The following is a 21,505-nucleotide window of genomic DNA, read 5'->3' as shown; positions in this document are numbered from 1 at the left end:
GCTCCGCCGCCTGACGGGCCCCGCGTCGGGGGCTGCTCCGCGGCCTGCCCCGGCGGACCGCGCTCAGGCGGCCCCGGGCCGCGGCCTGGCGCCTGCCGGGGCGGGCGCAGCGGCTCACCCTGCCCGCCGGGCGCGGCCGGGAGCCGGGCCGCGGGGCGGGAGAGCCGGGCTCGCTCGGGCCGCTCTGGGGCAGCGGTTCCCTTCTCGCTCCTCGCTGACGGTGCCGCGCCGGGCTGCGGTGCTGCCGCGGGGGAGAGGCCGCCCCGGCAGCGCTTTGCTCCAGCGAGTTCTGCTCAGGGACTGTTAACGGCCCGGGAGAACGTTGGGGGCAAAAAGCGCTCCCTGTAGCGTCTGGGAGAGAAGGCGCGGGAGGAAACGGAGCCTCGCGTGGGGGGGGTATGGGGACGCTGGGGCAAGAAGGGTGGGACGGCAGCGACAGTAGGAAAGGTCCGTCGCACGGGGAAACCAACTGAACAGCTAGAACTTCCTGCTAAAAGCTCAAACGTCAGCCCTTGACTGCCACTGGAGCAGGAGTTCAAAGCTAGTACGAAAACCAAGCATACAGAGATGGAATTGTGGGCTCTTTTTCTCCCTGTTTTGCAGCATGAACGGGACAGACTTGCAAGCAGTTGAAGAAAAACTGGCATGGGAGAGAAAACGTCCCGTTTACAGGACGGCATACTCTGTGAATGGAACTTTATTTCATGAGCTCATGAAGAAACACAACAAACACACACGACAAACAGGGCTCAGTCCCCTTTGCCCGGACTAGTCTATTACGTGAATTCACTTATTCACCACTCAAGCCTTGAGGTTTCATAACTTACAACCCGCGACTCTTAATTCGTGCACTTACAAGCAAACAAAAAAGAATTCATTCCCTAGCCGACGGTGAGACTGCTCATCCTTCCTCCTCCGTCACGGTGCGGGCATCCCCCGTATCACTCTGGGAAGCACGAAAGCGTCAGCAGTCCAGCTGCTGTTGGATCCGCTTCAAAGGCTTTTTGGGTAAGCTGATGTTTTAAACCCTCCAGCTAGGAAGCTTGGTCTCTCCCATTTCCAAACGGCAGCAGATTCTGACAGAATGTCATACCAGTGATGTCCAACAGTTTGTTCAATTTCGGTTGTGATTCTGACAATCCAGTCAGTATCGTGTTTGATAACAATAGTCACTTGGTTTCGGTATGTAATAGCTGTTTCACAGCTGGTGATTGAGGATTCCAGTTCTTCAATTTGAGAGTATACAGTGTCCCGTATTGGTCCTAAGGGTACGGACCACGTTGTAGGCAAGAATTCCACCAGCGTTGATACGAGGTTTGCTTTATGGTTTCTATAAAGTTGTCCACAAGTTTTAGTGCTGTGACGTTTCAGAGAGGGACAAGGACCGGTTTCGTCTTCAGATAGGCACGATGATTGATCATCAGTCAACTAAAATTTCTATAAAGGATTCTAATGATGTTTCCCATAAAGATACGCAAATATATATATTCCCATAAATATATGTATGACCTGTTTGGCCAAAGAAACCATGATTGCGGCTGCCATAAGGAGCAAGTGGTGGGTTCTCGGCAGATTAATTCACTTGGTATTCTGTAGGAAGCCATAATCAAAGTAAAGGTAGTTATAGAATTTTGGTTTCCTAGGGGATCCTGATTGGTTTGAGTCATCTAACTTGGGTCCAAGCCTTCCTGGTTTACCTAAACAACCAGATCCAGCACATACCAACCCTTTTACAGGAAATAATTACATGATTAAGATTTATTTGTAGATTATACTGCCCTATTGACACAACTACCTGGGTAATACTGGATATGCGGAGAAAGGGCATTCAAGTATTTACCCGCAACCTGAGCTGAAAAGTGTATGCTAGGTGCATTAATACCATCCGCACAGGTTAGAAGCAGTATCTATTCTGCCTCTGTAGCTCTTAGCTACCGGTATATATGAGAAAAAGCGTTACAACCCTCTGATAGAGTGTGGCACTGAGTTCCACCTGCCTGTAAGAGCTTTTATCCCATGGTTAGGAGTTGTTGAACTACAAAGAGCTATTGCAAATGTGTCAATAGAATTAGAAAAAAGCCACTAATGAAACTGCGGATAGTATTATAATGCTAAAGGAAAAAATCAAATTATTATCACAAATGGTTAATACAGAATCGATTAGCCATAGACTACCTATTAGCAGCACAGGACGGAGTATGTGCATTATTGAATAACGGCTGCTGGGTTTATGTAAATCCAGACCAGAAAAATGAAACTGATAAAAACAAGATAAAGACACATTTAAAAGTATTACATGAATTAAGACAGGCATCTCCCCTAAATCTATTTGGGTGGTTAACCTCTTGGCCCCCAGACTTGGGTATAGGACTATGAGCTAAAAGGTTTTTGGTTATTGTATTTGCTTTGTGATTATGTATGTGTCTTTGCAGTGTTGTATCTACCTTATGCGCTCAACTTAGTACTAAAATAATGGATAATATAATGTGACACTGACGGTTAGAAGACAAGGAGGGACTGTTAAGAAAATCCCCTTTCCTACCTATTATAACAATCAGTCTTTATAGTATGAAAGTGTTCATATGTATTAGTTGTCAGTATGCATTATGTTGTATTATATACATATTAATATGTATTACGTTGTTAATATATATTCACCTTACACACTGTAATGCAATGAGGTAGTGGAGTTTTACTGGAGACTTTGGTCATGCTTAAGTAAAACAAACTAAAGGGCAGCCCGGCCCTGGAAGGAAGGACTTTGCTTCTTGGAAGCTTAGAGCTGTCCGTGAAGGATAAAGGATACCCCTGGACAACCAAGGTAGCACCCCAACCCCTGTGAAACATCTTTGAAACCCTCCAAGCATCATCTGGCATCATAGATCAGTAACTCCAGAAAGACTGACTCCATGGATGTCTGGATCAATAGACAAGCAGCAAGAATGCTGCAAAACTGGAGTTGCTTTGCCAAGTTTTACGATGATTACTAATCGGTAGCGCGGGTGTTAGTGATTAGTCAAGTTGTCTTGTACCTGAACATTTGAAGGGTGTAAGAACCCTGTATAAAACCACCTTCAGGGTCCCCCAGTTTGGCTGGGACACAGGAATAAATATTTACCCTTGTAATTCTATACTTTGTGTCCTCGCCTCTCTCCTCAGTCAGCATGGGCCAGTTGTGAATTTTCATGACAGTAGGCACTGCTCAGCAATAACTAAAACATAGGTGTGTTATCAATACTGTTGTCATTACCAATCCAAAACATAGCACCATACAAGCTACCATGAAGAAAATTAATTCTATGCCAGCCAAAACCAGCACACACAGGCACCGTTATAATTAAAGGCACGTACACACGTTCAATTGCAGATACAGGCATAAAATATATATAATTACAGATACAATTAGAGTCACAGACACCATAACACGCACAATTATAGATGCAAGAAAAGTCACACAAATGATTACACATACAATTGCAGATACAATTACAGATAAAGATACAATTACACGTACAATTGCAGATACAAGCATACATTCCATTACACCTACAACTACAGCTACTGCTCGTGATACCGTTACCAACAGAGGTGCCATTAAACAGGTGCTGATCCAAATGCAATTGAAGATACACATACAGGTACCAGTACAGACGCAGATACAGGTACAATTAGACATGCAGGTACCCATGTAGATACCACTACAGATACTGATACCAACATAGGCAGGGACACTGATACTGGAACCATTAGAGATGCTATTGCAGATGCAGATGCCGTTGTAGATGCCACAGCAGACGCAGATACCACCGCAGATACCCCTGCAGAAACACATACAATTTCAGATGCAATTGCAGATGGAGGTGCCATTGGAGATCCAGGTGCCACTCCAGATCATAGAATCATAAAATCATAGAATGGTTTGGGTTGGAAGGGACCTTTAAAGGTCACCTAGTCCAACCCCCACCCTGCAATGAGCAGGGACATCTTCAACTAGATCAGGTTGCTCAGAGCCCCGTCCAACCTGACCTTGAATGTTTCCAGGGATGGGGCATCTACCACTTCTCCGAGCAACCCGTTCCGGTGTTTCACCACCCTCATCATAAAAAGATTTCTTCCTTATACCTAGTCTAAATCTACCCTCTTTTAGTTTAAAACCATTACCCCTTGTCCTATCACTGCAGGCCCTACCAAAAAGTCTGTCCCCATCTTTCTTATGAGTCCCCTTTAAGTACTGAAAGGCCGCAATAAGGTCTCCCCGGAGCCTTCTCTTCTCGAGGCTGAACAACCCCAACTCTCTCAGCCTTTCCTCATAGGAGAGGTGTTCCATTCTTCTGACCATGTTTGTGGCCTTCCTCTGGACCTGCTCCAACAGGTCCATGTCTTTCCTGTACTGAGATACCCTGCATGTGCCATTGCAGATGTAGACAAAATTGGAGATGCAGATACCCTTGCAGGTAGAGACAGAATTGTTGATGCAGATACCATTTCAGAGGAAGGTTATCTTTGTAGACGCCGTTGCAGCTGCAGATAAAATTCAAGATGCAAATGCAGATGGAGATACCTTTGCAGATGCAGATAGCATGGCAGATGAAGACACCGGTGCAGCTATGCTTGCAGATGCACAGAAAATTGCAGATGCCCGTACAGGTGCAGATACCATTGCAGATGGAGATATCATTGCAGATACTGATACAGGTACACTTACAGAAACCATTACAAGTACATGTGCAGATACAGATACCATTACTGATATACAGTTACAGGTACAGTTATGGATACATACAGAATACGAGACATAGATGCTGGTACCGTCAGAAATACAGGTACTTGGTACCATCACAGACACCATCACAGATACTGATATAATTACAGACACAGATATCAATTAAGTATGCAGATACAACTGCAGTTACAGGAAAGAAGTATAAAGAATTGACGATACCATTACAGACTCCATTGCTGATGCTGTAGCAGATACACACATCATTGCGGATGTCGATGCCACAGCAGGTGCAGATACCATTGCAAAGACCATTCCGGATCACATTGCAGATGCAGATGAAATTTCAGGTGGAACTATAGATGGAGATGCCATTGAAGATGCTGGTGCCACTGCAGATGCGATTGCCAATGAAGATACCTTTGAAGATGCTGATGCCATTGCAGACACCATTGCAGAAGCAGATGCCACTGCAGATGCCACTGCAGATACAGAGGGCCTTGCAGGTGCAGATACCCGTGCAAATGCAGAAGTAGTTGCTAATGACATTGCGCATGCAGACAGCATTGCAGACGTAGGTATCATGCAAATGCCATTGCAGTTGTAGGACATGCTCAATACCGTTGAAGGTGCCCTTGAAGATACCGCAGCAAATGCCATTGAAGATACCACGCCAGATGCAGATACCGCTGCAGATGCCACTGCAGATGGAGATACCATTGCAGATACTATTGTAGATGCGGAGGCCATTCCAGATGGAGGTACTGCTGCAGATGCAGATACCATTGGAGGTGGTGTTGCAGATGCAGAGACAGTAGAAGAAGAACATTCGATTGGAGATAGATACCACTAAAGATACCTTTGCAGATGCCATTCCAGCTGCAGATGCCATTCCAGATGCCATTCAAGATGCAAATACTATTCCAGATGGCATTACAGAATGAGTTCACATTGCGGAAACCATTGCAGATACATTATCAATGCAGATACAGTTGCAGGTACCATTAGAGACACAGATACTGGCACCATCAGAAATACAGGTACTGGTACCATCAGAGAGACCGCTATAATTACAGACATGGACTCACATGGAATTGCAGATACAATTGCAGATGCAGGCACAAAATAAATACAACTCCAGATACAGACACAATTGCACATACAATTCATGATACAAGTACAGTCACAGATAGAAGGACGCATTCAATTGCACAAACGGCAGCAGATACAGCAAGTGATACCATTACTGACTGAGGTACCATGACAGACAGAGGAACCATACACATAAAGGCATTGATACAAACACAGCTACCATTACACAGAGGTGTGCTGTTACAGGTAGAGGTACAGATAAATTTACAGATAACTACACAGCCAGTCACAGATAGGGATATGGATGAGGATACAGAGGTGAATACCATCACAGATACCTTTGCAGATGCACAATCCATTTCTCATAGCACTGCAGATGCAGAAACCAATGCTAGTAGCATTGCAGATGCAGATGCCGCTGCAGATTGAGATACCATTACAGATGCCAAAACAACCGCAGATACCTTTGAAGAAGCCAATTCAAGTGCAGGTGCAGATACCGGTGCAGATGCCATTGCAGATGCCATTCCAGGTGCAAGTACCAACAGAGATAGCGTTGCAGGTGAACATACTATTGCAGATGGAGATACCATTGGAGGTGCAGATACCATTGCTGATACCACTACAGATGCCACTGCAGATGCAGGCACCCTTGCAGACGCAGACACCGTTGCAGATGTCATTGCAGATGCAGATATCATGGCAGATACCACTGCGGATGAAGATACCATTGCGGATACCACTTTACACTCAAAGACCGTTGCATGCACCACTGCAGATAGCATTACTGGCACCATTTCAGATGCAGACACCGTCGCAGATGGAGGTACCGTTACCGATGCAGATGCCGTGGCAGATAGCATTACAGATGCAGGGACCATAGCAGATGCAGAGGATATTGCAGATGCTATTGCATTTCACGTACCTGTGCAGATACTTTTGAAGATGCGTCTACTGTTGCAGATGCCATTCCAGGTGGAAATGCAATTGCAGGCAACATTGCAGGTGAACATATGATTGCAGATGGAGGTGCCGTTGGAGAGCCCCGTCCAACCTGACCTTGAATGTTTCCAGGGATGGGGCATCCACCACCTCTCTGGGCAACCTGTTCCAGTGTTTCACCACCCTCAGCGTAAAAAATGTCTTCCTTATCTCTAGTCTAAATCTACCCCCCTTTAGTTTAAAGCCATTCCCCCTTGTCCTGTCGCAACAGGCCCTGCTAAAAAGTTTGCCCCCATCTTTTTTATAAGCCCCCTTTAAGTACTGACAGGCTGCAATAAGGTCTCCCCGGAGCCTTCTCTTCTCGAGGCTGAACAACCCCAACTCTCTCAGCCTTTCTTCATAGGAGAGGTGTTCCGTCCCCCTGATCATTTTCGTGGCCCTCTTCTGGACCCGCTCCAACAGGTCTTTCTTATGCTGAGGGCTCCAGAGCTGGACACAGTACTCCAGGTGGGGTCTCACCAGAGCACAGCAGAGGGGCAGAACCACCTCCCTAGACCTCCTGGCCACGCTGCTTTTGATGCAGCCCAGGATACGATCGGCCTTCTGGGCTGCGAGCGCACATTGCTGGCTCATGTCCAGCTTTTCATCCACCAGTACCCGCAAGTCCTTCTCGGCAGGGCTGCTCTCAATCCCTTCATCCCCCAGCCTGTATTGATACCGGGGGTTGCCCCGACCCAGGTGCAGGACCTTGCACTTGGCCTTGTTAAACCTCATGGGGTTCACACGGGCCCACTTCTTGAGCTTGTCCAGGTCCCGCTGGATGGCATCCCGCCCCTCAGGCGTGTCGACCGCACCACTCAGCTTGGTGTCATCTGCAAACTTGCTGAGGGTACACTCGATCCCACTGTCTATGTCCCTGACGAAGCTATTAAATAGTACTGGTCCCAGGATGGACCCCTGTGGGACACCACTCGTCACCAATCTCCATCTGGACATTGAGCCGTTGACCACTACCCTCTGGACGCGACCATCTAACCAATTCCTCACCCACCGGCCAGTCCACCCATCAAATCCATACCTCTCCAGTTTAGAGAGAAGGATGTTGTGGGGGACCGTGTCAAAGGCCTTACAGAGGTCCAGATGGACGACATCTGTAGCCCTTCCCGTGTCCACTGATGTGGTCGCTCCATCATAGAAGGCCACTAGGTTAGTCAGGCAGGCCTTGCCCTTGGTGAAGCCATGCTGGCTGTCTCAAATCACCTCCCTGTCCTCCATGTGCCTTAGCATAGCTTCCAGGAGGATCTGTTCCATGATCTTCCCAGGCACAGACGTGAGACTGACAGGCCTGTAGTTCCCCGGGTCTTCCTTTTTTCCCTTTTTAAAAGTGGGGGTTACTTTTCCAGTCAGTTGGAACTTCACCGGACTGCCATGACTTCTCAACTGTGATGGACAGTGGCTTAGCAACTTCATCCGCCGGTTCCTTCAGGACCCGTGGATGGATCTCATCGGGTCCCATGGACTTGTGCACCTTCAGGTGCCTTAGATGGTCTCGAACCTGATGTTCTCCCACAGTTGGCGGCTCTTCATTCTCCCAGTCCCCGCCTTTGTCTTCTGCTTTGTCTCTCTTGGCTTGGGCGGTGAGGCTCAAGCACTTGCCGGTAAAGACCGAGGCAAAAAAGTCATTGAGCACCTCTACCTTCTCCATGTCCCGGGTAACCAGGTCTCCCATTTCATTCCGGAGAGGGTCCACATTTTCCCTTGTCTTCCTTTTATCCCCGACGTACCTATAGAATCTTTTCTTGTTGCCCTTGATGTCCCTGGCCAGATTTAATTCCATCAGGGCTTTAGCTTTCCTAACCTGATCCCTGGCTGCTCAGACAATTTCTCTGTATTCCTCCCAGGCTACCTGTCCTTGCTTCCACCCTCTGTAGGCTTCCTTTTTGTGTTTGAGTTTGTCCAGGAGCTCCTTGTTCATCCACGCAGGCCTCCTGGCGTTTTTGCCTGACTTCCTCTTTGTTGGGATGCATCGCTCCTGAGCTTGAAGGAGGTGATCCTTGAACATTAACAAGCTTTCTTGGGCCCCTCTTCCCTCCAAGGCTTTGTCCCATGGCACTCTACCAAGCAGACCCCTGAAGAGGCCAAAGTCTGCTCTCCTGAAGTCCAGGGTAGTGAGCTTGCTGTGCACCCTCCTCGGTGCCCTCAGTATCTTGAACTCCACCATTTCATGGTCACTGCAGCCCAGGCTGCCCTTGAGCTTCCCCACCAGCCCCTCCTTGTTGGTGAGAACAAGGTCCAGCATAGCACCTCTCCTCGTTGGCTCCTCTACCACTTGGAGAAGGAAGTTATCATCGACGCATTCCAGGAGCCTCCCGGATTGCTTATGCCCTGCCGTGTTGTCCCTCCAACAGATATCGGGGTGGTTGAAGTCCCCCATGCGGAGCAGGGCTTGTGAGCGTGAGGCTGCTCCTATCTGTCTATAGAGGGCCTCATCCGCTCGGTCTGCCTGGTCAGGTGGCCTGTAGCAGGCCCCCGCTGTAACGTCACTTGTCCCTCCCTTCCCTTTAATTCTGACCCATAAATATACCCTTGGATGATGATACCCTTGAGATGCCACTGCAGATGTAGACCAAATTGGAGATGCAGACACCATTGCAGATACAATTGCAGACGCAGGCAGCAATGCTGCTGCAGATACAATTGCAGCAGAATTTCTCATTGCAGAGGCTATTGATGATGCAGATAATGTTGCTGATGCCATAGCGGATGCAGATACCATTGTGGATGCTAGACACCATTTCAGATGCAGATACCACTGCAAATGGCACTGCAGATTCAAATACCGTTGCAAAAACCATTGCATAGACCTTTGCAGATGCATATACCTTTCCTTATAATGTCACACATGCCATATGACACATAATGTCACCAAAGCCAATACCATTGCAGGTGCAGATGCCATTTCAGATGCAGATACCATTGTAGAACCCACTGTAGACGCCACTGCTGATGCAAAGTCAGATGCACGTAACAACAGGAGATGCAGAGGCCACTGCAGGTGCTCATAGCATTACAAACGCCTTGCCGATGCAGAGGTCACTGCAGATATCAATAATGTTACACATACCAATGCTGATACAATTATCGTTACAGATGTAATTACCAGTACTCTTACAGATCCTGATACAGTACAGATAGCGACAGCAATAGTGTTACGCACATTCCAAGACCAATAATGCTACAGATACCATTAGAGATACCGTTGCAGGTAGAGCTAGAATTACTCGTACGCATCCAGAAACCAAACACACGTACACATACAAAAAACATTGCGAGTACCTGTGCAGATACAGATACCATTACTGATACAGTGACAGGTACAATTACAGATACAGATACCGTTAGATACCATTAGAGACACAGACAGCGGTACCATCACAGCTACAGGTACAAGTACCGTCACCCATACCATCACAGAAACCCTTAGAATTACATTCTCCCACTGACTTGTAGATACAGTTGCAGGTACAGGCACAAAATCTGCAAAGTTCCAGATACAATGACAGATGAAGATACAATTAACCGTACTTTCACAGGTACGAGTACGATCGCAGACACCATTACACCTACAATTGCAGATACAGTTGCGAGTACAGATTTAATTACACATGCAGCTACAGATACAAGTAGAGTCCATTGGAGGTACCATTAGAGATCGAGGTACCATCACACATAAAGCTATTGATACAAATACAGTTGTGGCTGCAGGTACCGGTACCAGGACAGATGCGGATATAAATACTGGTACAGATGCAGGCACTCATATAGATAGGGTTACAGACACCAACACCAAAACAGACAGAGACACCAATACTGAGACCTGCAGCTGCATCTGAAATTGTATCTGCATCTGCCATTGTATCTTCAATGGTAGCTGCATCTCCTATGGCATCTGTAATGGCATCTGCACTTGTCCCTGCATCTGCAATGATTCCTGCAATGGTACCAGCCTCTGCATCTGCAGTGGCATCTGCAAGGTCATCTGCATCTGCAAGGTCATCTGCATCTGCAATGGTGTCTGACATGGCACCTGCAGCTCCAGTGGTGTCTGTAACGGTATCTACATCGGCAATGGTATCCTCATCTGTAATAGCATCTGCTATTCATCCTGGTAGGTGGCAGGAGGAGGAGACACCACGGGCCACAGGGGAGAGGAGAGACCTGGCAATGCCCCTCCAGCCTGCTGCTGGCCTAGCAGCAGCTCCAGCTGAAGGGACCTCACCAGCCCCCGCCCCAGCCATGACCTCACTGCTGGCCCCCAGCCTGCCCTCCAACCTACCTCTCCTCTCCCCCACCCCAGCCCCAGCTCTCTGCTCTCTACACTGTCACTGGCAGTGAGGGGCTCAGTGCCACACGTCTTAATGTGCACCTCCTGTCTTAATCCACAACGACTCTGTCAATGTTTGCTTTGTTCCGATGGGGTGGAATAAAAAAAGAAAAATAAAATAAAAAGAAGGCAAGAATATTATGCAGAACACCTTATATTCCAAGTTTTTGTAAGCAAGTTGTAGACAGGTGCAGATGCCACTGCAGATGCAGATACCATTGCAGCTGCCGTTGCAGATACAATTTCAGATGCAGATACCATTACAGATTAAGATACCGTGGCAGAGGCAAATGCCACTGCAGATGAAGAATACCATTGCAGAGGCAGATGCCACTATAGATTAAGATACCATTGGAGGTATTGTAGCACTTACCATTATGACAAACGTTTTCTATTCCAAGATTTTTTTAACTTGCATCCAAGCTCTGTCCTCCCCTGAAGCTTTTTCTCCATCTTCTACACCATCTCCTTCTGCCATCAGCCACAGAAGGAAGTCTGTCTCAGTAGGTTGAGTAACTGGACCAGAAGAAAGCAAGACAATGTGTTCTTGTATTAAGGATGAAGGGATTCATTTTCATTTTGTTACAATTATTAGGGATGACCATCCTTGCTAATAGAAATTCCCTTTGCAACAACCAAATGACATCTCTCAGGAGAAGTTAGCTGTTTTAACTCTTGACTGTTTTCTGACTTCCCCCACCTTTATGGAGCTGGACTAGAGCCCCCTCAGCCTCAGCAATTGTTCTGGAGTTAAGCAACAGTAACATCGAGTTTATAATGTTGTCTCGTTTCTGCCTTGCTCTGTTATAGCTTAAGAAAGATGCAGAAAGACTCAAAACCGTGACCTCTTTGGCCAGCCAAAATACATTTGTTACAATACAGATTTCTCCTCCATGGCCTACTTGTGCTGACCAGCAACTTAGTTCACAGGAATATGAAAGCAGCTCTTCTCAGGAAAAAAAACAACCACCACACAACAACCCCCCCCCTCCCCCCATGGAATCATAAAATCATTAAGGTTGGAAAAGACCTCTAAGATCATCGAGTCCAACCGTCGACCCAACACCACCCTGCCCACTAAACCATGTCCCTAAGCGTCGCATCTACACGTCTTCTAAATACCTCCAGGGATGGGGACTCAACCACTTCCCTGGGCAGCCTGTTCCAATGTTTCACCACTCTTTCAGTAAAGAAATTTTTCCTCACGTCCAGTCTAAACCTCCCCTGGCGCAACTTGAGGCCATTGCCTCTCGTCCTGTCGCTTGTTACTTGGGAGAAGAGACCGACCCCCACCTCGCTACAACCTCCTTTGTAGAGAGCGATGAGGTCTCCCCTGAGCCTCCTTTTCTCCAGGCTGAACAACCCCAGTGCCCTCAGCCGCTCCTCAGAAGACTTGTTCTCCAGACCCTTCACCAGCTTCGTCGCCCTTCTCTGGACACGCTCCAGCACCTCGACGTCCTTCTTGTAGTGAGGGGCCCAAAACTGAACACAGTATTCGAGGGGCGAAAAAACCCAATAAGAAAAAACCCCAAAACCCAATAAGAAAACTACAGATTACCAGAAATGTTAGTTTTCAAACTGGCATTGTTTGAAAACAAAAACACTCTGTCTAGCAACAAATGTAAAGGAATAAGTAAATTAAGTTTCCTTTTAGTACATAAAATTAAAAAAAACCAAGCCCGTCAACTGCGTTTTATGGCTATTGTGCATGTTACATTGCTATGTTCACATATAAAAAGAGGGGTAGAAACCTCTATTAACTGGGTCAGAGGGATAGTCATTCTCACAAAGATGGTTCCAGATTGACTTAACAATATCAGCCACGAGATGCTGAGCAAATGCCCCAGCTGCAGTTTTCTTGGGGGGGGGCCTCCTGTTTCTGCAGCGCTTGCATCTACACATTCAGCCTCTTGCTGGTACATCTTTGACCTGGATTTGGAAGAGTGATCCACATAAAATCAAGACCCCTCCAGTCTCTGTTTATGTAAAAAACCAAAACGTTCCTATGAGGAAGGGTTTGAAAGCAGGCTCATATTCCACCTATAGAGTAGCAAAATCCCAGTGGGCTAGAGGGAAACTTCTTCCTTGGCGTACCGGTTTTCTTTTTGGTAAGTAAGTCTGTAAGGCAAGTCTTATGATGGGCCAAACTAACCCTCTCTTGCTGCCTCAGCATGCACTAATCTAATGACACATTGCTTTACTGGGCTTGCAGATAAAGCTGACGGTTAGCCTTGGGCCAAGCTGACAGTTTTCCTGGATTTTCTGCACTTTTCAGCATTCATGTTTTATATCCTGTTTGTTTTAAGTGAAGACTGAAAAAAGAAATGGGTAAGATTGATGAATGGTGAATAATTATTGTTCTAAAAGTGGATACTTATTATTATAATGGTGACATTTTTTTATTATGAATAAGATTATATTATTATAAAGAAATACCATTTTAAAGAAAAAGGCTTGCCTTTTCTGTTGACTACTGATTGGGTGGAATTCCCAGTCTTGAGGGATGTGGTCCAGGTGAAGAGTCGAGTCAGGGACCCTGAATTTTAGGAGAGCAAGCTTTCAGTTGTTTGAGGACTTAGTGGCTGGGATCCCCAGGACACCGCCCTCAGAGGAATGGAGCTGAACAGAGCTGGCAACTCTTTAAGGACATCTTTCTTAGAGCACAAAAGCTCTTGATTCCCATTTGTAAAAAATCAGGCAAGAAAGGCAGGAGACCGGCGTGGCTCAGTGTCGTGGTTTAACCCCAGCCAGCAACTAAGCACCACACAGCCGCTCACTCACCCCCCCGCCCCAGTGGAATGAGGGAGAGAATCGGAAGAGCAAAAGTGAGAAAACTCGTGGGTTGAGATAAAGACAGTTGAATAGGTAAAGCAAAAGCCACACGTGCAAGCAAAGCAAAATAATGAACTCATTCACTACTTCCCATCAGCAGGCAGGTGTTCAGCCATCTCCAGGAAAGCAAGGCTCCATCACGCATAGCAGTTACTTGGGAAGACCTCCCAGTCAAACTAAAGTGTACGAAGGAAAAACACAGGCAGTGGAACCAGGGATGCTGCCCACATGTGTAGGGATGGGATCAGGGAAGCTAGGGCACAGTTGGAGCTGAATTTGACAAGGGATGTGAAGAATTATAAGGGCTTCTACAGATGCGTTGGCCAGAAAAGGAAGATTAAAGAAAATGTATCCCCTGCCACCACCCCAATAAATAAGACTAGTGACAACCAACAAGGTGAGGGCTGCGGTAGAATTTCTTTTGCCTCAGTTTTCACTGGCAGTCACTACTCCCACCTCTGTCAACTCCCCAAACCTCAAGGCAGGGACTGGGGGAACAAAGTCCCTCCCATTGTAAGAGAAGATCAGAAAACCACCTGAGGAACCTGAACCTACTTAACTCCATGGGATCCAATGAGATGCATCCCAGGGTCCTGAAGGAATTGGCTGATATAGTTGCCAAGTCACTCTCCCTCGTATTTGAAAAGTTGTGGCAGTCAGGCAAAGTCCCCAGTCACTGGAGAAAAGGGACGCCCATTTTTAAAAGTGGTAATAAGGAGGACCCTGGGAACTACCGACCAGTCAGCCTCACCTCCGTGCCCAGTGGGATCATGGAACAGATCCTCCTGGAAGATATGTCAGAACATATGGAGGGGAGGGAGGTGATTAGAGAAAGCCAGCATGGCTTCGCCAAGGGCAAATTGTGCCCGACTAATCTAGTGGCCTTCTACAATGGTGTGACTGCGTCAGTGTACGAGGGAAGAGCTACGGATGTCATCTACCTAGACTTCATTAAGGCCTTTGATACAGCGCCCCCCCCTCCCCGCCCCCAACTGTATTGCCGCTAAATTGGAGAGATATGGGATTGATGCATGGACTGCTGGATGGATCAGGAATTGGCTGGATGGCTGAATCCAAAGAGTTACAGTCAGCGGCTCAATGTTGTCATGCCCCTCCTGCGGGAAGGGGAGAGTGACTAAGATCCGCAAATCCCCTCGGTGTGGATTAAGGTGAAATAACACCCAAGGTCCAAAAACAAACTCCAACTTTAATGGCACAAACACTTCTATAAGCATCAACCCTCTATGTCTTAATATACAACACAAGCTAAGCGGCTTTGTGGTGAGTTGAGGTAGGCCTTGTATTACTTAACAACATCAAGAACAGAGAGCAAGAAGGAGAAGGAGGAGAGAGAAAGAGAAAGAGAGAGCTGAGCAGCAGGAGAGAGGTAGAGGGAGAGAGACAAAGAACTCACCAGTCCTGGATCCAGCGTCAGACCTGCCAACGGGGGGCAGGGGGCGGTGCGGAGAGTGCCCCAAGGGGGCCCACGTGCGCCCCTATTTGTTGGCTCCAGCCCAAGGTTTCTAGAGTCTTCTCTCACCCCAGCTCCAGGAGTGGTTGAGACATTAGTCAGTCAAGGAGAGTGACACCGGGCCCCTCCCCGTGGCTGGCTTCTGGAGCTTTCTCTTGGGGCATTGTCTGTGCTTACAGCACAGTCATGTGAGCCTCGTCCCTTACACCACCCCGTGGCTCAACCACTCCGAGGTCCTCTTTGATGGTGGTGATCTGAACATAGCGCAGAGAGGAAGAGATAGAAGAGAAGGAGCGGCGAATCAGGCACCTCATTACAGCAAAGCCGATAGCTAGACCGATTAATATTGACAAAAACATTACTAAGGCTTCTACTATCCAATCCCACCATCCCGTAAGTCCGAGGCTTTTGAGCAAAGTTGAAATCCATGAGGCTGGGTTCCAATTCCCCGTCCAATCACTCGGCAACATTGATTGGAACAAGTCTCCTGTCTTGGCTGTGATTTCCTGCATCCTCTGACGGGCTTCCTCGATCGTGGTCGTAGCATTGTGTATGGTAACGCAGCATTCTCCAGCCGTATGGTTTAGTACTCCACACACACCTTGTTCTTTAACTAGCAGCATGTCCAAGGCTAAGCGGTTTTGCAAGGCCATCTTCGACACCTGCTGAACCTGTAAGTTCAATTCTCCAAAAGCGTGTGAGGTCCAATTACTTAAAACATGCATTTGCCAGGTTAAATTTGCTAACACAAACTGGTGTCTTTTGGGAGTTACATATGGGGTAAATATATTTTCTAACATCAGAGATGTTGTCATGCCCCAAGTATAATAGTCAGGTATTGGGACCCCATGCACTGCCCACTCAGGTGCAGATTGGGGTTTTTGAGTATCTCGTTTCTTTCGGTTGTACCCAGAATTAATAAAATCAAATGTTTTGGAAGGGCACATTGATGGAATCCCGATGGCACAGCGTAAACCTGCCATTTCATGTACATGTAGGTGTGAGTACGTCTTCCCATTTGAACATGCCCAAAAGGTACCTTGAGGGGCTGGATATTTAGCAGTGGAGCATGTTGATGGGTCGTGAGGTTCGGCTAGTTTGGCTTCCCCTTCCCATGCAAGATTCCACTTCGTTTCGTGGGTGAGTGTAACTCCACATTTTAACGCAGTTTCTTGATTGATAATGTTTCCATAACACGTGGGATCTCCAGGCTTAAATCCTGGTACTGAGAAACCCCAACAAATGCACATATCTCGGATAAAGGTTCGTAGTTCTGGTACATACCAGGTTTCTATTGGATCTCATGATAACGAATCACAGCTAATTGTTCGTGAGCAGTTCATTAGAGGAGTATCCTCATAGGGTAGGGGATCTACTTCTCGCGTATCAACTATACTATCTGGGCTGGATAGGAAATGCTTAAAGGACCAAGCATATTCATAACGAGAACGATCATGGTGGGCGTAGCCACCCCATTTGGTAGGAATTTGAATACACCAACCAGGGGAAAACCGGACATTATATTCGTGGTCTAGGGGTTCACTGTGAGGCGGGGAGTCCCACCACCGTACCAAATTACAGGGGATCTCCACCTCTCGGGGACACCATGTCCATTCCAGTACACGATTGCAAGGGATCTTCACTTCCTGGGGACATAATGTCCAGTTCTTTCGGGCTGCGAAGGCAGCGCTTGTAGTTCCCTTACAAAGTTGTTGCTTCCAACAGGTAGCATTCCACATGTCTCTCCAGGTCCTGTTAATTGGAAATAGGTAGGCCACTGGAGAGGGTGTATACCACGTTGTCCCGCTATATTCTTGGAATGGGAATGGATCTGCTCCCCACAAACATTTTCCTTTCCCATGTGGATTTTGGATGCACTTTTGGTTTAGTATCTCTAGCTTTGAATTTAGAATTCGTGAAAAATTTAACCAGATAATGGCAAATTTAAATCCCGCTGACGCGGATGTGGGGAGGTCCACACAAAGACCTTGGTCTGTTCGATTCCAGATTCGGGTAAAGCCAGTAATCAACTCCCATGCCAAGTTAGGTTGGTTATTCAAACTCCCAGCTGGTTGAAACAAGATTGTACATTCACAAAGTAAGAATATAAACTTCTCCCACACCATCTCTCTCTAGTAAAGAAACAGAGCAAGCTTAGTAAAATCAGACAAACAATGCAAAGAATGACCCACTCAACAACCGAAAGCTTAAGTCCCACGGTGGGCTTCTGACAACCTGCAAAATATATTCATAAAGATGAACAATGATTAATAGGATGGAACAATCCATCGGGTATGGATTCGGTGACCCTTCCCATGTGCGTCGGTGGCCACCCAGGTATAGAGATTTAGCGGCTTTTTTAAAGTTAAAGGCACCGCTCCCACCGTCGGTAGGTCCACCAGGACGGGTTGTCCTGGATAATGGAGCAGATTCACCGGGTCTTTAGCCTCCCTTTTTCCAGGGAGTATGGACGGAGGCTTGGGGCAGAATGCGGTGAGTCGTGGGCACCCGTTAATTCCCCAGCGGCTATTAACTTTATATACTGCATCTGATAGTCGCTGTGCCCACCCAGGTTCATGCGGTTTCAGAGCTCGCTTTAAGAGTCCGTTGGTGCGCTCGACAATGCCGTTTGCCTGGGGGTAGTATGGGGTGTGGAAGATCCACTGTATTCCTTCGCTTCGTGCCCACTCTTGAACCACCCCGGCAGTAAAGTGGCTTCCATTATCCGATTGGATCGATTGGGGTTTAGGTAGATAACTGAACCATAACTTTAAACCTTTTACAGTATTATCTCCCGTCGCTCATCGTACTGCTTCTGCTTGGGTCAATCCCGACACCACTTCAACTCCTACTAGTACATATTGTTTTCCTTCAGAGATCCGAAATGGACCAATGTAGTCCACCTGCCAAGTGTCCCACAACCCTTTATTATCTCTTATGTGCAGAGGTGGGTCCTTAAGGGGGTTGTGCTCCCCTAATCGGGTGCGACATAAGCTGCACACGGAAATAATAGTGTTACACAGCTCTCTGGTTACAGACCACCCTCTGCTAATTGCTTCCCTAAATAGGTCTTTACTTCCCGAATGGCCTCGTTTTACATGTAACCATTCCAACAGGTGTTCCCATTTTTCCCCCTCACCTTCTATGGCCATTCCTGCTAAACGGGTTAATGAGTCCACCTGATTATTCAGAAGGTGAGCTGGGTGATTCCCAGCTTGGTGTGCGGCAACCCACCCTACTAGAAAGGGTTTCTGCTTGGCGATATTTAGGATTTCTTCCCATTTTTCTCGTTGCCACACTGGTACCCGATTGACCTCCCACTGATTCTGTTCCCAAAACGGGAGCCATTTGGTGCATCCCTTGAATACAGCATATGAGTCTCTGTAAATAAACACCGGGCCCCTCCCCGTGGCTGGCTTCTGGAGCTTTCTCTTGGGGCATTGTCTGTGCTTACAGCACAGTCATGTGAGCCTCGTCCCTTACAAATGTCCAAATGGAAACCCGTAACTTCTGGTGTCCCTCAGGGGTCTGTACTGCGACCAACATTATTTAGTATCTTCATCAGTGACATAGACTTCAGTGCACCCTCAGCAAGTTTGCAGCTGACACCAAGCTGAGTAGTGCAGTTGATATGCTTGAGGGAAGGGATACCATCCAGAGGGACCTTGACAGGCTGGAGGAGTGGGTTCATGCAAAGCTCATGAAGTTCAACGAGGCCAAAAGTGCAAGGTCCTGCGCCTTGGTCGGAGCAATCCCCACTGTCAGTAGAGACGGGGGGATAAATGGATTGAGAGCAGCCCTGTGGAGAAGGGCTTGAGGATACTGGTGGACAAAATTTGAACATGAGACTGCACTGCGCGCTTGCAGCCCAGAAAGCCAGTCATATCCTGGGCTGCATCAAAAGAAGCGTGACCAGCAGGTCGAGGGAGGTGATTGTCTCCCTCTGCTCCACCCTCGTGAGACCCCACCTGGAGTACTGCATCCAGCTCTGGGGTCTCCAGCACAAGACAGACATGGACCTGTTAGAGTGGGTCCAGAGAAGGGCCACAAAAATGACGGAGGGCTGGAACACATCTACTATGAAGAAAGGCTGAGAGAGTGTTGTTTTTTATCCGAGAGAAGAGAAGGCTGCAGGGACACTGTACTGTGGCCTTTCAGTATATAAGGGGGCTTATAAAGAAACATGCAGAGAGACTTTTTACCAGGGCCTGTAGTGACAGAGCAAGGGCCAATGGTTTTAAACTGAAAGAGGTTAGGGTTAGATTGGACATAAGGAAGAAATGTTTTACAATGATGGTGGTGAGGCACCGGAACAGGTTGCCCAGAGAAGCTGTGGACGCCCCATCACTGGAAGTGTTCAAAGTCAGGTTGGAAAGGTCTTTGAGCAACCTGATCTAGTGAAAGATATCCCTGCCCAGGATTCGGGGGGAGGGGACGACACACAGACGGAGTAGACTAGAAGACCTTTCCAGCCCAAACCGTTCTATGTTTGTATCATTTTTGCTCCCTACTGAGGGAGGACAAAACACTCCGGGAGATGCCTGGGAGGAGTTCCAGGGAGCTACCGGGTATGGACCTGCCTCAAATGTACACAGAACTGCTCAGGTAGCTTCCTTGGAGAAGTCTGGGGCTGCTAGGTTTTCTCCCTTCTGAAGCAAACACAAGGCAATAGTTTTATGTTCCCGAGTTCGTCCACGAATGTGGACTGCTGTCAGGACATGCTGTGCGGAACAGCCAACAGCTCTGGACTCATGACAGTACTGCAGCTGCGAGAGCTGGTTGTGTTAAGACTGCTGTAAGCAGGAGTCTGGACCTAGCCGTGTGGTGCCTGGTGATGGGTGCTGAATTGGGATGTCCCTTTGGCAGTGACAGGCTGGAAAGCTCTTGGAAAGGGAACATATTTTAAGGAGCAGAAATCAAGGGCCAAACTCCCCCAAAACCCTGCCAAAACCCTGCCAAAACCCAAAACCAGGGCAGGAGGGCAGGGACCAGTCGCCTCGGAAAGCTCATACACAGACATGGGAGCAGGGTTGGACCATTGGTGCAAGGGCAGCACAGGGTTATCGACTGCCAATTCGTCCAGGATGCTGATATTTCACTGCTTCTTCCTTAACTACACAAGGTCCCTTGATTTGAATCCCCCTTCATAACCTTGCTGAAGAGGGGACAGTTAAATGGTCCTGACCACACGGCTTCCTTGGTGAGGCCTTGTAATTTCCCTTGGACCCCAGGGCCAGAGCTTTTTTTAAGCTTAGCGGCTGAGAGGATATAACCTCTGCAAAAGCCCCTCCTGGTGCTCAGAGGGGAGGCCGTCCTGCATCCTCGGCTCTCCCCACATTTCCTGGGGCATGTGCTGGGTCAGCTGATCTGCGATGGAGCAAAAGTTCCTGGGGAAATCTCTGCTATCTCTAAAGTCATTAGACTGTGATTTTTTTGCATGCTCTCCACTTTGGCTGAAAACTGGAACTAAGTCTAGGTCTTAATTTGCCCTCCCCAAGTGACACAGGCAGGTGGTCTGGAAAAACACAACCCCTTTCCGGCTGGCACAGCAACTCCCCGATAACGAGACACATGCAGACACGGAGCTGAAACCTCCCCTTTGTCTGGGAGCTCTGGAAGCACGAGGATTTTCCTGCTTCAAGTAAATTTGCAGGCAGCAAGTCCTGGGCACGGTCAGCAATGCTCTGAGAGCTGCATCTTCCAGGCAGGTGCTAGTGGATCTCCACTCCTCACACGGGAGGATTTGTTATTGGGGGAATGAGCTCCCGCGATGGCCAGGAGGGCCGTGCTGTCCCTGGGCAGAGAAGCAGCTGCACAAAGTGCTGGAATGTAACCATCCCAGCTTACATTGGGAGCACAAGCGAAATTATTTCCAAGAGTCTCTAATTCCAGCTTTATATTCAACTGCATGAGGCAGAAATGCCTACGCTGAAAGTGCTTGTGCAGTCACCTGCCTGCCCTCACTACTCTCCATGCTCTGTGACTGAGCGCAACCGCAGCAGACAAGGTCATCCTCATCCTATTTGACTGCCGCAGCTGAGACAGGTGAAGCACTAAGACTCAT

The sequence above is a fragment of the Aptenodytes patagonicus genome, chromosome 14, assembly GCF_965638725.1.
Source record: "Aptenodytes patagonicus chromosome 14, bAptPat1.pri.cur, whole genome shotgun sequence".
Lineage (NCBI taxonomy): Eukaryota > Metazoa > Chordata > Aves > Sphenisciformes > Spheniscidae > Aptenodytes > Aptenodytes patagonicus.
The sequence above is the reverse complement of the archived record's forward strand: the minus strand, read 5'-3'. Positions refer to the sequence as shown.